We start from the raw sequence: 17,989 nt of genomic DNA, 5'->3' as shown, positions 1-17,989 counted from the left end.
CCAAAAATAAAAGAGAACTTCAGTCTGTAGATTCTAAGGAAATATTCTGTTCCAGGAAAAAACTCACCGAAAAGGACTAACACGAGGACATAATCTCTAAGATTTCTGATCTTCAAAGACCAACGAAAATCCACAATAGATACATAAAAACTGGAGAGAGAGGAACACAAGCATGCCACTAAGAAAGTCACAACATCCCAGAGGAGCAAATTAAAAGAAGGAAAGAATGGAGAACTACAAAATGCAACTGGGAAACCAACAACAATATGTCTATAAGCACATCCCTGTCAATAATTACCATAAATGTCAATGAACTAAATGCTCCAGTCAAAAGATATCTAATGGCTAATGGAATAAAAATAAGACCCATCTATACACTGCTGACAAGAGACTCGCTTTAGAGCTAAAGATATACACAGAGTGAAAGTGAGGGGATGGAAAAAGGCACTTTATGCAAATAGAGAAGATAAGAAATCTGGAGCAGTAATACTCATATCAGACCAAGTAGACTTAAAAACAAAGTCTATAATATAAGACAAACAAGAGCATTAGATATTGATAAAGGGATCAATTCAAGAGGATGTAACACTCGTTAACATATGTGGACCTAATACGTCAGGAACACTTAGATATATAAAGCAAATATTAAGAGACATGAAAGGAGGAACTGATAATAGTACAATAAAAATAGAAGAGTTTAACACCCCATCAGTGAAAAGGTCATCCAGACAGAAAATGAATAAGGAAACAGTAGTCTTAAATGCAGAGAAGGCAATGGCACCCCACTCCAGTACTCTTGCCTAGAAAATCCCATGGATGGAGGAGCCTGGTGGACTGCAGTCCGTGGGGTTGCTAAGAGTCGGATACGACTGAGCGACTTCACTTTCACTTTTCACTTTCATGCATTGGAGAAGGAAATGGCAACCCACTCCAGTGTTCTTGCCTAGAGAATCCCAGGGACGGGGGCGCCTGGTGGGCTGTCGTCTATGGGGTCGCACAGAGTCGGACACGACTGAAGGGACTTAGCAGCAGCAGTCTTAAATGACAAAGCCAAAGACTACAAAAAACAGAAAATTACAAGCCAATATTTCTGATAAATATAGATGCAAAAATTCTCAACAAAATGCTTGCAAAGCAAATTCAACAATACATAAAAAGAATCATACACCATAATCGAGTTGAATTTATTTCACCATCACAGGATGGTTCAATATACACAAATCAGTCCATGTGACACACCACATTAACAAAAAGAAGGATAAGAACCACTGGCTACCTTAGCAGATGCAGAAAAGGCATTTGACAAAACTCAACATCCATTCATAATAAAAACTCTCATCGAAATTGGTATAGAGGGAATATATTTCAATATAATAAGGGCCATTTGTGACAAATCCATAGCTAACATGATACTCAATGGCGAAAAGCTGAGTTTCTTTCCTCTAAAATGAGGAACAAGGACTTCCCTGGTGGTTCTGTGGTTAAGACTCTGAGCTTTCACTGCAGTTTTCACTGCAATACTTTTTAAGATTGTGTGGGGTTCAATCCTTGGCCAGGGAACTAAGATACTGCATACCATGTGGTGCAGCCTAAAAGGAAAAAAAAAATAATAATAAAATGAGAAATAAGACAAGGATGCATACTCTTGCCACTTTTATTCAACGTAGTATTGGAAGTCCTAGTAGTAAGAATCAGAAAAGAAAAATAAAATGCATCCAGATTAGAAGGGAAGAAGCAAAATTGTCCCTATTTGCACATGACGTGATACTATATAGAGTAAACCCAAAAGTCTCCACCAAAAAACCTATTAGAATTAACAAATGAATTTAGTAAAGTTGCAGGATACTTTATTAGTAAAGATAAGCATGGTGCTTTTCTAAAACTAGTAATGAACTATCACAAAGAAAACAGTTTGGTTTAAAATTGCACCAAAAAGAATAAAATTCCTGGCAATAAACATAACAAGGAGAAGAAGGACCTATATTCTGAAAACTAAAAACAGTGATGAAAAAAACTGAAGGTGACTCAAAGAACTGAAAAGATATTCCATGTTCATGGATTGAATGAATTAATATTGTTAAAATGTTCATAATATGCAAAGCTACATGCACATTTAATGCAAATTCTGTCAAAACACCGATGAGATTTTTTACCGAACTAGAACAAATAATCCTACAATTTATATGAAGTCACAAAAGACCCCAAATTGCCAGAGTAATCTTTTTGTGATTAATTTATTTTTAATGATGTATCAGTTCAGTTCAGTCACTCTTTGCAACCCCATGGACTGCAGCATGCCAGGCTTCCCTGTCCATCACCAACTTGCGGAGCTTGCTCAAACTCATGTCCATTGAGTCAGTGATGTCATCCAATCATCTCATCCTCTGTTGTCCCCATAGTTGATTTAAAATGTTGTGTTAGTTTCAGTTGCACAGCAAAGTGATTCAGTTATTCATACATATATATCTCTTTTTTTTCAGATTATTTTCCCTTATATGTTATTACAAAATAGAGTATAATTCCCTGTGCTATTTAGTAGGTCTATTTTATACACATTAGTATGTATCTATTAATCCCAAACTCCTAATTTACTTCTTCCTACCCTGCCAAAGCAATCTTAAGGAAAAAAACAAAGCAGAGTGTATCACCCTCCCTGAGTTCAGACTATACTGCAAAGAAAAAGTAATAAAAACAGTAGGATATTGGCACAAAAACAAAGATATAGATCAATGCAACAAGGTTGAGAGCCCAGAAATAAACCCACTTGTGGTCAATTAATGCACAGTAAAAAAGGCAGAAATATACAATGGAGAAAAGACAGTCTCTTCAATAAGTGGTGCTGGGAAAGTTACATGTAAAAGACTGAATGAAATTAGAACATTTTTTCACGCCAGATACAAAAGTAAACTCAAAATCAATTAAAGAGCTAAATACAAACCCTAGAATGATAACATTTCTAGACGAGAACAAGGGCAGAGTACTCTTTGGCATAAATCAAAGCAATATTTTTTGATCTTCTCCTAAGGCAAAAGAAACAAATGAGACCTGAATGAAATGTAAAAGCTTTTACACAGCAAAAGGAACTGTAGACAAAACAAAAAGAAAACTTACTGAAAGAGAGAACATATTTGCAAGTGATATAATTGATAAGGAGTTAATATCCAATATATATAAACAACTTGTACAACTCAATATCAAAAACTCCCCAAACAACTCAATTGAAAATAGGCAGAAGACCTGAATGGACATTTTTCCAAAGCAAATATACAGATTGCCAACCAGCATGTGGAAAGATGATTGACACCGCTAAATCATCAGAGAAATTCGAACCAAAACCACAGTGAGCTATCACCTCACCCCTGTCGAAATGGCTGTCATCAAAAAGTCTGCAAACCACAAATTTGTTGAGGATGGATAGAAAAGGGAAGCCTAGTACACTGATGGTGGGAATGTAAATTGATGCAGTTACTATGGAAAAGAGTATGGCTGTTCCTCAAAAAACTAAAAATAGAACTACCATATGACCCAGCAAACCCACTCCTGGGTATATATCTGACGAAAATGAAAACATTAATTTGAAAAGATATGTGCAGCCCAGGGTTCATAGCAGCATTATCAGTAATAGACAACATACGGCGTCAGCCTACGTGTCCATCCACTGATGAATGGGTAAAGAAGGTGTGGTGTATATACTCAGTAGAATATATCTTAGTCATAAAAAAGAATGACATTCTGCCATTTGCAACAATGTGGATGGACATAGAGGGTGTTACCCTAAGTGAAATAGGTCAGAAACAACAAATACTCTTGTTTTCACTCATGTGTGAAATATAAACAATATAACAAATAGAAACAGACTCACAGATTCAGAGGACAAAGGACTGGTTTCTAGCAGGGAGAGAGAAGCTGGCAGGGGTAAGACAGACTTAGAGGATTAACAGATACAAACTATTCCGGGTAAAATAAATAAGTGAAAGTGATGTATTATACAGCAAAGGAAAAACTATACATTGTAAATAATAGTGAAAGTGAAAGTGTTAGTTGCTCAGTTGTGTCCGACTCTGCACACCACGGATGTAGCCCATCAGGCTCCTCTGTCCATAGGATACTCCAGGCAAGAATACTGGAGTGGGTTGCCATGCCCTCCTCGAGGGAATCTTCCTAACCCAGGGGTCAAACCCAGGTCTCCCACATTGCAGGAGGATTCTTTAACATCTGAGCACCAGGAAAGCCCATATTGCAAATCAACCATACTTCAATAAATTTTTTTTTTAATTTAAAAAATTTTAATTAAAAATATATCATCAGAAAAATAAGAGAAATACTGTAGCCATGAAACAAGAATAGTATACTCAAAATGGAACAAATTAGAGAAAAAAAATGAGCCCCTGAAAACTAAAAATATGATAGCTCTTGATATATATTATAGCAAAAAAGGAAAAAACAGTAAAAGAGTTGAAAGAGATCTCTCTCAAAGTAGAGCAAAAAGAATATGTTCCACAGAAGAAAAAAGTAACAAAATTAGAAGCTCAATGTGGAAGCTCCAATCTGGGTGACAGGAGTCCCAGAAAGACAGACCAGAGAAAATGAAAAGAAGGAAATTAATGAAGAAATAGTTCAATAAAGTCTCCCAGAAATGAAGAACACAAGTCTTCACGTGAAAAATTCCACTGAGTGCCAGGCGTGATGAGTAGAAAAAGACCAACATCAAAGAGCACCGCGGCGCAAAGTCAGGACGTCAGAGGGAAAGAAATATCCCAAGAATTTTTAGAGAGAAAAAGGTCACAAACAAAGGGTCAGGAGTTGGAATGGAATTCAACTGCTCAACAAAACACAGATAGCTATCAGATAAGGAAGCAAAGAAAACATGGAATCCAGAAAATCTGGGATGCAACAGGCGCGAGATGGTGTAGGAATTCGCAGGGCGGTGGTGGAGGAAAGTCAGTAAACTGTAGGAGGGAACCCTGAGCAGCACGCAGTCCAGATCCAGGTGGTGCTTGGAGGTCTCCGCATCAGGTATCCTAAGGAAGAAGAGGGAAAGTTGCTCCGTCGTGTTCCACTCTTTGTGGCCCCATGGACTGTATAGGCCAGAATACGGGAGTGGGTAGCCTTTCCCTCCTCCAGGGGATCTTCTCGACCCAGGAATTAAACCAGGGTCTCCTGCATTGCAGGTGGATTCTTTACCAGCTGAGCTCTCAGGGATGACGTATGGGAAGTGGCATTGAGTGGGACGTTACAGCGCTGTTATTTTTGGGTGAGAAAACACTTAACAATAGCTCATAAAAAGCAAGGCAACTGAAGAAATAAAGCAACTAAGTCAAATAAAAAGGTCATTTTTACAAATGAGGAGCTGTCATCATTGAGTACGCCCTTGTTAATCAGTGTACGGCCTTACGTCATTTAGTTGCAAGAGTAAAAAGGTCAAACATGGATCTCACCGCAAAAGAGCTGAAAGTGTCACCTATTATCCTAGAAAGTTATTAGATAGATCTAAAACTGTAGACCCAAGAAGCAGCAGTATCTGCATTTATTTTTACATTTGGGAGGTATGTATCAGATTAAGCAACGAAATACACTGCAAGCAGATAGCGTGGGCGACAGGAAGTGGGCAGAAACAGGAGACCACATTTTTTGCAGTGAGATTTTTCCCACTCGACTTTTGTCTCTAACTTTTCTCTTGAGAATGTTCAAATCTATATGAAAGGTAAAGAATAGCTCAGTAAGTCGTATCCATATACTCTTAGCCTGAGTTCCACATTTGCTTTCTCTCTCCCTCAGTTTTTTTCTGCGCTGCTTGAAGTGAGTTGAAAACATCACAAAGCTTCATTCATAAATACTCCAGCTGGAGTCTCTTGAGAACAAGGACATTCTCCTCCACACACAGAGTGTCATCCCCGCATCTAAGGAAATCCACAGTGACCCCCTGTGATCTCCCAGGTGGACCGACAGACAATCCACGGCCACATTTCCTCAGTAGTCCCCCAAATGTTGCTTGTATACCTTTTCGTTCCATCCAGGGTTTAATCAGATTTCAGAGTTTGCACTTGGGTGTTTTATCTCTTTGGACTCTTCGAGGATAGAAGACTCCCTGCCCCGCTAGGCTTTTTTCTGTTCTGTAATGACGCTGTCTGTTTTGAAGACAGGGCTCCAGTTGGCTCTTCGAATGCCTCACCTCTGGATGTTCCCTCATAACTAGCTTCAGGTTCCTACTGAGACTGTCCCAGTGGGCACGTATTACCTTAATAAACAAAGTAAAATGGGAAAAATGAAGATGGTTTTGGTGCACTTTTCCAAAAAAGACGCCTTTCTCTCTTAGGTCTCTTTCAGCTGGAGTCTGATACCTTCCCTGTGTTAATTGGGGCAGCATGTGCTTACTAAGTGTTCCCAACACAAGTCACTCCAGGAAGCAGGTTAAACACCTTTTCTCGGAAAGGCGTACATTTTTACAGCTTTTCATTTTAAATGTGTTCCCAGTGGGGATTTTTTTTTCCCCCCTCATCTACCCAAGAAATTCTGTGTCGGTTCTCTCAAGCACAAATGGAAGCCGTTTCCACACAAATCCCTCCGTTGCTGAATAGATTGGATTGTCCTGTGTGAGAAGCAACATTCACAGGTGGAGCAGGACGGGGACCCCACTTCTGAGCCCGGCTCTGCCATGGACGCCTCAGGCGACCTTGAGCCAGACCCCCACCTCCCTAGGCTCCAGCGTTCTTATCTACAAAAAGAAGGGGTTGGACCAAGTTGATAATGAAAGATACCTTTCAAACGCCAGTTCTGAAGTGAGCAGAAAAGAAAGAGTTCAAGGGCGGGCCTGCACACCTCTAGAAGACGTCTTTTTTTACCTTCCTGCCAGCCAGGTGTGGCCACCCTCTGCACAACAAAAAGTTGATCCTCAGTTGTCACGGGGAGACAAGGAGGTAGAGGATGGCGCGGGGAAGAGCAGATAAGGGGTGACGATTCGGATACCAGCACTCAAGTGGAGACAGAAACCCCCACCCTCCAGAGTATTCCACTTGAGGATACGCCGTGAGGCTTGAATTCAGAGAAGCAAGAGTGAAAGGCTCTCAGTCATGTCCGACTCTTTGCTACCCCATGCACTGTAGCCCACCAGGCTCCTCTGTCCATGGGATTCTGCAGGCAAGAATGCTGGAGTGGGTTGCCATCTCCTCCTCCAGGGGATCTTCCTGACCCAGGGATCGAACCTGGCTCCCCTAGGATTGAGGCAGAAACAAGCCTAATGCTAAAATCAAGAGATCCCCAAGTACTCTTGTTCATAGGGATACTCAACAAACGTTTACTAAATGGTGAAGGAGTTCAGGACATACCGCCCCAAAATATGTTGCTTTAGGACACTAATGATTTTGAGCTAAAGCCACTGGAAAAGTAGCACTCAGGTAGAGGCTTTCTCTGAATCCCCTGTCAGCTCCCTAAAGTCAGATCCTCCAAAAGGAACTCAGTCGACTTAAATTCCCTCTCTGGGAGGGTCATCAGCTGGGAAGATCCAGCCTTATCCCAGGACAGGAGACCAGACGTTGGCCCCAAAACCAGACAGACTCCTCACAAACCATCACATCTCCCATCTGTTCCTCTTAGAGTGCCTTCACCTTTCCTAAAAATATTTTGCTCTTCTCTGAACTGGCTACATCCTCTCTCCTCTTCTCCAGCTGACGGTACTTAAGCTCCCCATTAGAGAAGGAAATGGCAACCCCCTCCAGTATTCTTGCCTGGAGAATCCTAGGACAGAGGAGCCTGGTGGGCTGCTGTCCATAGGGTCGCACAGAGTTGGACATGACTGAAGTGATTTACCAGCAGCAGCAGCAACAAGTTCCCCAGTGGGGCTTTCCTAATGGCTCAGGGGTAGAAAGTCTGCCTGCCAGTGCAGGAGACACAGGTTTGATCCCTGGGTTGAGAAGATCCTCTGGAGGAGGAAATACCATCCCACTCCTGAAACTCCCATGGACAGAGGAGCCTGGAGGGTTCTAGTCCAAAGGCTCCCAGAGAGTTGGAGGCGACTGAGCATGGCGTAGCAGCAAGCTCCCCAGTGACACCAGTTTATTGAGTACTCACTTCTTTTCTCGTGATGCCCACACACATGACAGTAAAATGAACATTTGTGTACACTTTTTCAGCTCTCAACCTGCCTGCTGTCTATGTCACAGACTCAGCTATCGAACCTAGAAAGGTGGAGGGAAAAACCTTCCTCCCCTACAGGGGAGCCTCCAGGTACAAGACTGTGAGTGATCTCAGGCCATCTTCAGTACTGGTGTTAATTCATTCAAGTTGCTCCAAACCCTTTGTAAGTTCTCTCTTGGAACCTGATAGAAGGAAGGCAGGAGAGACAGAGAGAGCCCTGGACTAGGCATCAGGGGGTCTGTCTCTCTTCCCACTCTGCAGGTCAGTCAGTTCAGTCGCTCAGTCGTGTCCGACTCTGCGACCCCATGGACTGCAGCACTCTAGGCTTCCCGGTTCATCACCATCTCCCAGAGGTTGCTCAAATTCATGTCCATGGAGTCAGTGATGCCATCCAACCATCTCATCCTCTGTCGACCCCTTCTCCTCCCACCTTCAATCTTTCCCAGCATCAGGGTCTTTTCCAAGTCAGTTCTTTGCATCAGGTGGCCAAAGTATTGCACTCTGCAGGTAAGTGGATCAATTTGGGGCAAATCTCATAGCCCCTCTAGGCCACCATTTTCTCATCTAGGAGAAGAACGGAGGTGGGAGGCGTAGATTCACTCACCTCTCTAATTCTTTACTGCTGAAAACTTAATGAGACAATTTCTAAAACTTTGGGGTTAAGCAAGAGACTACATTTATGGCATGATTTATACTGTTATCCTATTGAATAACTGGACACTGACTTGGTGGTGCTTTCTCATTTCCTTTACTTAAATTATCTACTCTCTAACTGGTTTTCCTCTCTTAAATGGGTATCAAGGAAATATCCAATTTTTTCTCTCTAGGCTTATAGCCATGGCTTCTTGTCCCAGAGGTTTCTGAGCCTGTGAATAATTATCTGGTTAAGGTAAGGATGCCCGGAAGGTGACAACATCCGTTGCTCGTGGTTGAGGTTTCCTTGTCCTCCCTGTGTAACGCTCTCCCCTCCAAAACATTCTACAATGATAACGATACCACTTTAAATTTACACAGAAATTTCTACAAGAGTGTCCTCCACGTTTCTTATGACCAACGCAAGCTTTAAGGATTAAGGACAAGTATGTGTTGGAGGCTTTTAAAAACAGTTTTGTTATTCACTTGTAGATCTTAACATCTTTGCTAGAACCTCAGAGTCTGCGGAGCCTAGAGATAAGTGAAGAAGAAGGGAATTCAAGGAAGAGCCCTTTTCAGGCAGAGGGTGAGGTCCTGAGTCCTAGGTCAGACCTGCAGGAAGTAGGGGGGAGGTGGAGAGATCACTGTAGCACCCTTTTTTTTTTTAATTTGGGGCCATAGTTAATGTGCCATGTTGTATGGCACCCAGGGTTTTTAGTCTTAAGAGGTGATCAATCAACCACAGTGATAAGCTGCTTTTTAGATCCTGATCCAAACCACTTGTTTAAAAAAAAACTATAGGACAATCAAGGAAATGAAGCACTGACTGGTTTGAGGTGAAATTAAAGAATTGCTCCTATTTTAAGATCTCATTATGATATTAAGCTTTCCTGGTGGCTCAGACAATAAAGAATCTGCCAGCAATGCAGGAGACCTGGGTTCAATCCCTGAGTTGGGAAGATCCCCTAGAGAAGGGAATGGCAACCCACTCCAGAATTCTTGCCTGGAGAATCCCATGGACAGAGGAGCCTGGAGGGCTACAGTCCACGGGGTCGCAGAGTCAGACATTTTTCACTTCATGATATTGAGGTTCACGTTCTCTTTGAATGGTTTTTATCTTTTAGGAATTCTGACTGAAATGATAATGGTGTCTGGTGTTTGCTTCAAAATAGCCTGAGTTGAGGGAGGGAGGATTAGAGATGGAGTAAGATGGGTTTCTCCAGTGGCTCAGATGGTAAAGAATCTGCCTGCAGTGCAGGAGACTTGGGTTCTGTCCCTGGCTTGGGAAGATCCCCCTGGAGAAGGGCATGGCAACCCACTCCAATATTCTTGCCTGGAGAATCCCATGGACAGAGGAGCCTGGAGGGCTACAGTCCATGGGGGTCACAGAGAGTCAGACAGGACTGAGCGACTAAGCGCATACAGGGCTGGGCAAAGATTAACAAGCGCTGAAGCTAAGGGATGAGTAAGTACTTGGACTTCATGATATGATTCTTTCTAACTCTACGACTGCTTGAAATTCTCCAAAACTATTTTTAAACAACAACCGGGAAAACAAATCTTTTCACAATTGAACAATAAGAGAATAAGGAAAAGCCAGATTCTGTGTGTTCCATTTTACATTAGGCAGCCTCTCAAGTTTCTTGGTTAGAAATAAACTCTTGCATTTTAAGGTAAATGTAAGGAATGGGAAATGGGAGAAGGGTGAAGAGTTCTGATGCTTTTCTTTCCCATATAACCCTGATATTGCCACACATTTGAGTGATGTCTTACAGTTTCAAAGTGCTTTATATCTCGTTCAATCTCAAGAAAAGCCGGGTATGTATATATGTTGTCATGTGTGACCTCTGACAAAATGTCTTCATGATGTTGTTTTTGCAATTTTATTTTTAGTGATTTACTTTAAGCCTCTGAAAATAGTCTTATTGTTGTCTTAGTTTCTTAGCTGATACCTAAGGATTTATTTCCTGCTCTAGCTTTGCATGGAAAACTCAGCCTGGATGTCTATTTACAATATTAGAATTCTTAGATGTTCCCCTGTAATGATTGGGAGCAATTTTATTTTTCCTCTTAAGTTTCTGTTTGGAGAAATGTACAGGGGGTTGGGGGGGGAACCTTTCTTATTTCCTTTGAGTCCGCCCAGCTGTTTTATTTTGTGTTTGCTTATTTCCCAGGCTTCCATTTGGAGTGTGAAGCCATCAAAAGTGTTCTGTTCCTTTTAATACTTATCAGCATTTCCTTTATTAGCCACATTATCCTTGCTCTCTTTCCTGCGAAAGCTTTTAAAGTACCAGTTGATGAAGCCACGTCTTTTGTTATTTAAATATTATTCCATCAACATTTACAAGTGCATCCTAAGAAGATTCAAGCACAGTATCCTACCCTAACGATCAGAAACCCACACATTTTTAAAATCTGACTTCTTTTCTCTTTGTGTGTGTGTGTTCCTCCCATTCCAGGATTCTACTAGCTGAGTGCAGGAAACTACCAGAGGCCCGGTATTAAAAGTCCCCAACTGATCACAGACCTTTAACAAGATCAAGAGAGGTACACACTTTATAAGGGCAACACGTCCTTAAGTTAAAACAAAAGACTTAGATGTGTTTCGCCGGCATTGATCCTGAAGGAATCACCGGACAGCCGTTTAAGGGGGATGGAGTTTCTATGCTGTACCTAGACTTGCTCTAAGGGTTTCTAATAAGCAGGGCCCTGGAGGAGAGGGATCCCTGGGGTGAAGGTGTCCCTGAACTCCAACTGGAGCTACTCTGTGACTCTGCAAATATTAAATATAGCCACATGAATCACACTACAAAATTCCAGTCCTGAAATCTGGTATCGGGCATAACGATTTGTTCTCTCTCCTTGCTCATGCGCAACAAAGAATCGACTGAAGAGATTTTGGTGTAAAGAATACGCTGGGTGCTTTTTACCTTCTTCTGAAAGATTCGGTCTGCTTTCGACAAGACATATGCTTCTCAAGTGCTATTTTGTGTTTATTCATCTTTGAACTAAATTGTCAGTCCTTGTCACTAGAAAGACATTTCCCCGGAACCCTCCTGACTCATGCTCAGGGTACACAACAGCTGATAAACTCCAGTGACCTCTGAGGAGACAGATGGGCTGTGTGGCTTTGAATGCCCACGTGGCTTTCTGGGCTATAGCTGACCGCATAACCCACGTTAAAGCGGCTGGCAAACTGATCACGCTTTTTCCATATTTACCATGTTGATTACAGGGGTTGCGTCACCTATTTTATTCCTCTACCTAATCTCTTTCTTTATTATAGATTATATATTTATATATATATGTTATATTTCTTCATTATCTTGCCACTAACTTCCTTATTTGCATTTGTCTGTGTGTATTTTTCTTTATAATTACAAAATAATTCATAGTCACTGCAACAGTAACAAAAGCTAACACTGATTGCTTCTAACATGCCAGACACTTTCCTAAAAGCTTAACTCTTGCCTCACCTAATCTTCAAATATTTACAGGATCAATATAATGATATCTATAATGATCTTCACTTTGCATATTAAAGAAAACATGGACGAAAAGCACTTAGAAAGTTTCTCACCTATTCATTTTTCTTGAAAATATTTCCTTCAGGAAAAAACAAGGAAGCCAAGACAGAAAAGGATATTAAAAACATGTAAAAGTAGTGAAAAAAAATCCTAGTAAAATTTATACTTATATTTTAATGTTAAGACATTTAAGAAAGAATTTTTAAGAAATAAAACAGAAGCCTGTAAGAAGGTTAATGATAAACTAGAACTCAAATTTCAGAATAGTGCTACAAACATGAGATCCTTAAGATCTTACCTGGCTCCAAAGGTAAAAGTTATACTGATTCATTCTAAATTCTTATAGAAAAGCACGTTTAAAAGGTTTTATTAAATTCAAGGGCCATCTCCTCAAAATGGTCAAGGTCAGCAAAAACAAGAAAAGGCTGAGAAGCTGTTTCAGACAAGAGGGGAATAAGAAGACATGATGACTAAATGTAATGTATTCTGGAACAGATAAAGGACGTTTGATAAAAATCATATTGTTACCGAAAACCTGAGTTTGCCTCTTGGTGGGTGTTGAACCGAAAGACACAACCAAGGCAGAGAGCAGAAGGAAGGAAGGATTTATTATATTTGTAGCAAGTAAGGAGCACACTGGGGATCTTCTCCAAAGCGGTGTCTCTCTAAGCAGCAAAGTTGGGAAGTTTTAAGCTAAGGATTCATGAATATTCATGGAGGGGCTTCTATGGTGTATGCACATTCACGAAGGGGCTGGTGCAGAGGAGAATTCAACATAGAATTGGGGCAAGGGTCCACAGAATCCAAGCTTTAATAGTTCAAAGTCAGAAGAAGTCAGCATCGTCCTTCCACCCTCCAGCAGGATGCAGGCCTCAGTTCCTGAAGACCTCAAACGTAATGTGTCAGACTGCTACCTATCAGACACCTTGAGGAGGAAGTAAGCCTCTGTGTTAATCACTGAACGGTTGTCTCTTGACTGCTTTTCCATAGTTCCTGCGTTCTCTCATTTCCCTGAAGATCATTCATTACTGAGACCTTTCAAGGGCAAGCACTGTGGCTGGGCTTAGATCACAGAATGACTTACACCAAAAATGGCTTCTCTTCTGTCAAGAAAGCCACGCCTGGTTCTCCTTCCCCAGAACCTCCTACCTGATCTGCTTACAATATGAATCAATATGAACTTTAGCTAAAAAGGGCTTCCCAGGTGGTGCTGGTAATAAAGAATCTGCCTGCCAATAAAGGAGACACAAGAGACTTGGATTCCATCCCTGGGTTGCGAAGATCCCCTGGAGAAGGAAATGGCAACCCACTCCCGTATTCACTTCATGACAAATAGATGGGAAAAAGTGGCAACATTGACAGATTTTATTTTCCTGGGGTCCCAAATCATTGTGGATGGTGACTGAAGCCATGAGATTAAAAGATGCTTGCTCCTTGGAAGGGAAACTACAAGGATGTGAGAGTCGAACCATAAGGAAGTCTGAACACTGAAGAATTATGCTTTTGAATTTCAGTGATGGAGAAGACTCTTGAGAGTCCCTTGGACTACAAGGAGATCAAACCAGTCAATCCTAAAGGAAATCAACCCTGAATATTCATTGGAAGAATCGATGCTGAAGCTCCAATCCTTTGGCCACCTAATATGAAGAGCCGACTCATTGGAAAAGACCCTGATGCTGGGAAAGATTGAGGGCAGTAGGAGAAGGAGACGACAGAGGATGAGATGGTTACACAGCATCACTGACTCAATAGACCAGGAAAGCCTGGTGGGCTGTAGTCCATGGGGTCTCAAACAGTTGGACACGACTTAGCGGCTGAACAGAACAGAAACAAAAACAGCTTTTCTCCTTTGGCCAGTCAGCTCACCTTCTGATTCTTCAGTTTCCTCATCTTTCAAGCAGAGGTAATAATAGTACCCGTGTCATGGGACTCTTATGAGAATTATGTATAACACACATAAAGTGAGTGGCGCAGTGCCTGCCACAAAATACGTGTCCCGTGAGTATCACTCTCATATTCAAGAACAGAAATTCCGAGGTTGTATATTCCAAATGTCTTTCAGTAATGCTCTTGGTTTTCTTCAAAAAGGTCTCAAGCATTTGTTGTTGAACTTCTACTATATTATAGTGTCTTGTTGCTATCGGGAATGGAATTTTTTCTTCCTTTTAAGAATGTTTTCTCGTTGGTTATTGCTAGTATAGACAAATGTTATCTTTAATGAAGCAAAGCATGTTTTTTCTTTTAGCAGTTGGTATGGGGACATATTTATCTAGAAGTTGGTACCTTAATGACCGTTACTACCAGTTCCAATAGATTTTTATTCTCTCGGGTTTTTTAGACAACACTATGACCCACAAATGATTGTTTGTTTTCTCCTCTCATATCTTTTCCCCTTTTGCACTGGTTGGCACTTTGAGAATGGTTTCAAATAATGCCTGTAGTCGAGGACGTCTTTATGTTGTCATGACTTCATTGGGAAGTTTTTACATTCTTTTTTAGAAAACAACTTTACATGTAGAAGAGAAACCAAGAGGAAATCAATAAACATTATATATAACAGGTTAGGTTGCAAAAGTACTCTGAAATTATGTTCCACATAAGAATAGATTCAGTCCATCACGTATCTACATATGTATTGAGCAAATAATGAAACTGTGAAGACCATAAAATGACAATTTCTCAAATGAAGGTTAAACTATGCTTGGTAGATTCAACTGAGGCAAGAACACAAAACCACACGTGTTACTACATTCACTGAGAAAGTCAAATTAACCTTCATAAAATTAATGCATTCTCATTGAAAAAAAAAAACAGAAAATACAGAAATATATAGAAACATAAAGAAAATTTCCCCCTTTCCTATATTCTTCATTCTGTGTCTCAGAGGCATCCTTTGTTTACATGTCAGTGTATAGGCCTGTAGAAATTTTTTATGCATATACATGTACAAAAATGAGTAATCTAATTTGGAAACATTGAACAACTTTCATTTAAAAACCATTAGTTTTTAAAATTGAGCTTTAATTTTTTAACACTGATTTAGGCATAAGATTAAATCCTTAGGCGTTCTGGTCAACTGGGAATTTAATGAAATCACCGCTAAACTTTGAGATGTTTCCCTGATAAAAATCCTATATTTGATATTTGCCCGGAGAGTCTGTCCTCTTTTTAATTTATTTCTATTTTTTAAATATACCTTCTTTTTCATTGTGGTTTATTGCGGGACATGAATACACAGCACTGTACGGTGGGACTTTGTTGCTGCCCGTTCTACATAGCTGTTTGCAGCTGCTCATCCGGACTCCCCGTCCATCCTTCTCCCGCCCCCTCCTCCTTGGCAGCCACAAGTCTGCTCACCTCGTCTGTCTGTCTCTGTTTTTTAGGGCTCATCAGTGTCACCGTTTAGATTCTGCATATAAGTGATATCATATTGTATTTGTCTTTATCCTTCTGACTTCCGTCACCTAGTATGATAATCTCTATTTATATCCTGTTGCTGCAAATGGCATCGTTTCATTTTTAGGACAGAGCAGTATTCCATTGTACATATGCACCACATTTGCTTTATCCATCCACCTGTCGATGGACATCCAGGTTGTCTCCATGTCTTGGCTATTGGGAGTATTGCTGCTGTGAATATAGGGGTGCATTTATCTTTTAAAATTATCTTTTTCACTTTGAGAATCTTTTGCTCTGACTGGAATTATTCTTAAACTCCAAAAATCTGGCTCCTTTATACTTTCTTAAATTTTTCTTGAAAAATTTTTGCTCTTTTATTGTTTGTGACCAAGTAAAAAGATTTGGCACTTTTAAGATTTTGCCTTAGGCAAATCCATTGATTTATTAGATGCATTTTCTATATCACCACAGAGAATAGTTGCCAGACTTCATGGCATGACATAAAAGGGTTACCTTTTATCAGTCCAATAATAATATCCTACCAGTCTCCTGCCTACAATAATATCTTCTCAAGGGACTGCAAGTTTACACTAACAGTCTCTTCACTGGCCTTCCCAGCTTCTGCTCTGTGTTGGTCCTGAGACCCATGCTGGCTGTGTTAGGTTTTGGTCATGGGTAGCACCCCGATTCCAGATCCTACATTTCTACCCCAGTCACCACGGCTGCCAAACAAATGAGCCCCAAATTTAACAGCTTAAAACAATAATCTTGTTACGCCACCAGATTTTGTGGGTAAGCAATTCAGATGCAACACAGTAGGGACAGCTGTAGCTCTTCCCTCATGGCTCAGCTGTAAAGAACCGCCTGCCAATGCAGGACACGTGGGCTCAATCCCAGCATCGGAAAAAAAACCCTGGAAAAGGAAATGGCAACCCACTCCAGTACTCTTGCCTGGGAAATTGCATGGACTGAGGAACCTGGAGGGTTACAGTCCATGGGGCTGTGAAGATCGGGCACGACTGAGCAACTAAACAGCAACTGCAAGAAGGGGTAGCTGTGTCTGCCTCGTGATGTGTGAGGCTGCAGCTGGGAAGATGTGAAGGCTAAAGGGAGTCGGTGGCTAAGAGCTGGAGTTACCTGAAGACCCACTCAGAGTCTGGTGAAGCTCGGAGGGCTAGGACTGCTGACCAGAGTGTCTGCATGTTGTCTTTTTCCACATGTCCACCCCGTGACACAGTGCCCTGGGATCCAGCCCTTCTTCAGTAGCAGCTGAGGGCTCTTAAGGGCAAGTTTGCCAACAAACAAGACAGACACCGAATCACACTTATGACCTAGCCTTGGAAGTCACACGGTTGAATTCTTCCCATTCTCTATTGTTGAAGTCATCCCAAACCCGCTAGGTTCAAAGGGAGCAATCGACCTCATCTCTGGATGGGAAGGGTAGCCAGGACACATTGTTGAATACCTTGTATGGTGGAAGGTATTTTTGCAGCTATCTTTGGAAAACACAACATGTTACGTAAGAAATCAGTAACAGTAGAGATTATCTGATCAATGCAAATAATGGAAATATATATACAGTGATCTACACAAGTTAATTACATCAGTTTATTTGTATATACACATATGTATATACACATATACACAAAGGGTTTGTACCCTTTGATCAGGAAGATACCAGAGCCCATGGGTTCACAAGGAGTTGGACATGAAGTGACTAGGCACACATGCACACACGCACATATATGTATATGTGTGTGTGTGTTACACATATAAAACTTTCATTCTTCTGAAGTGTTCACAATATATCAACCAAAAATGATAATACGCTGAGCATAAAGCAAATCTCAACAAATTTCAAAGGATAGTAATTATAAAGAGAATATGCTCTGGCCCTAGTGAAATTTTCCCAGAAATTAGTAACATCCAGGCAAACAGAATATACTCATATGTTGAAAAGCAGCACATTTCTAAAAATTAGGTCAAAAAAGAACTTCCAAGGGAAATTAGAAAATATTGTAAGTTAAATGATTATTTAGATGATGTTTTTAATGATTATTTTTGTTTTTCAGTTGAAGTATTATTAGCTTCCAGTGTACAACATAGGGATTCAAAAATTTATAGATTATACCCTATTTAAGGTTATTATAAATATTCCCTCAATTGCAGTCCCTAAAACAGGCAATGCCAAAGAATGCTCAACCACCGCACAACTGCAGTCATCTCACATGCTAGTAAAGCAATGCTCAAAATTCTTCAAGCCAGGGTTCAACAATACATGAACCATGAACTTCCAG

This window comes from Capricornis sumatraensis, chromosome 1 (genome assembly GCF_032405125.1).
Source record: "Capricornis sumatraensis isolate serow.1 chromosome 1, serow.2, whole genome shotgun sequence".
Lineage (NCBI taxonomy): Eukaryota > Metazoa > Chordata > Mammalia > Artiodactyla > Bovidae > Capricornis > Capricornis sumatraensis.
The sequence above is the reverse complement of the archived record's forward strand: the minus strand, read 5'-3'. Positions refer to the sequence as shown.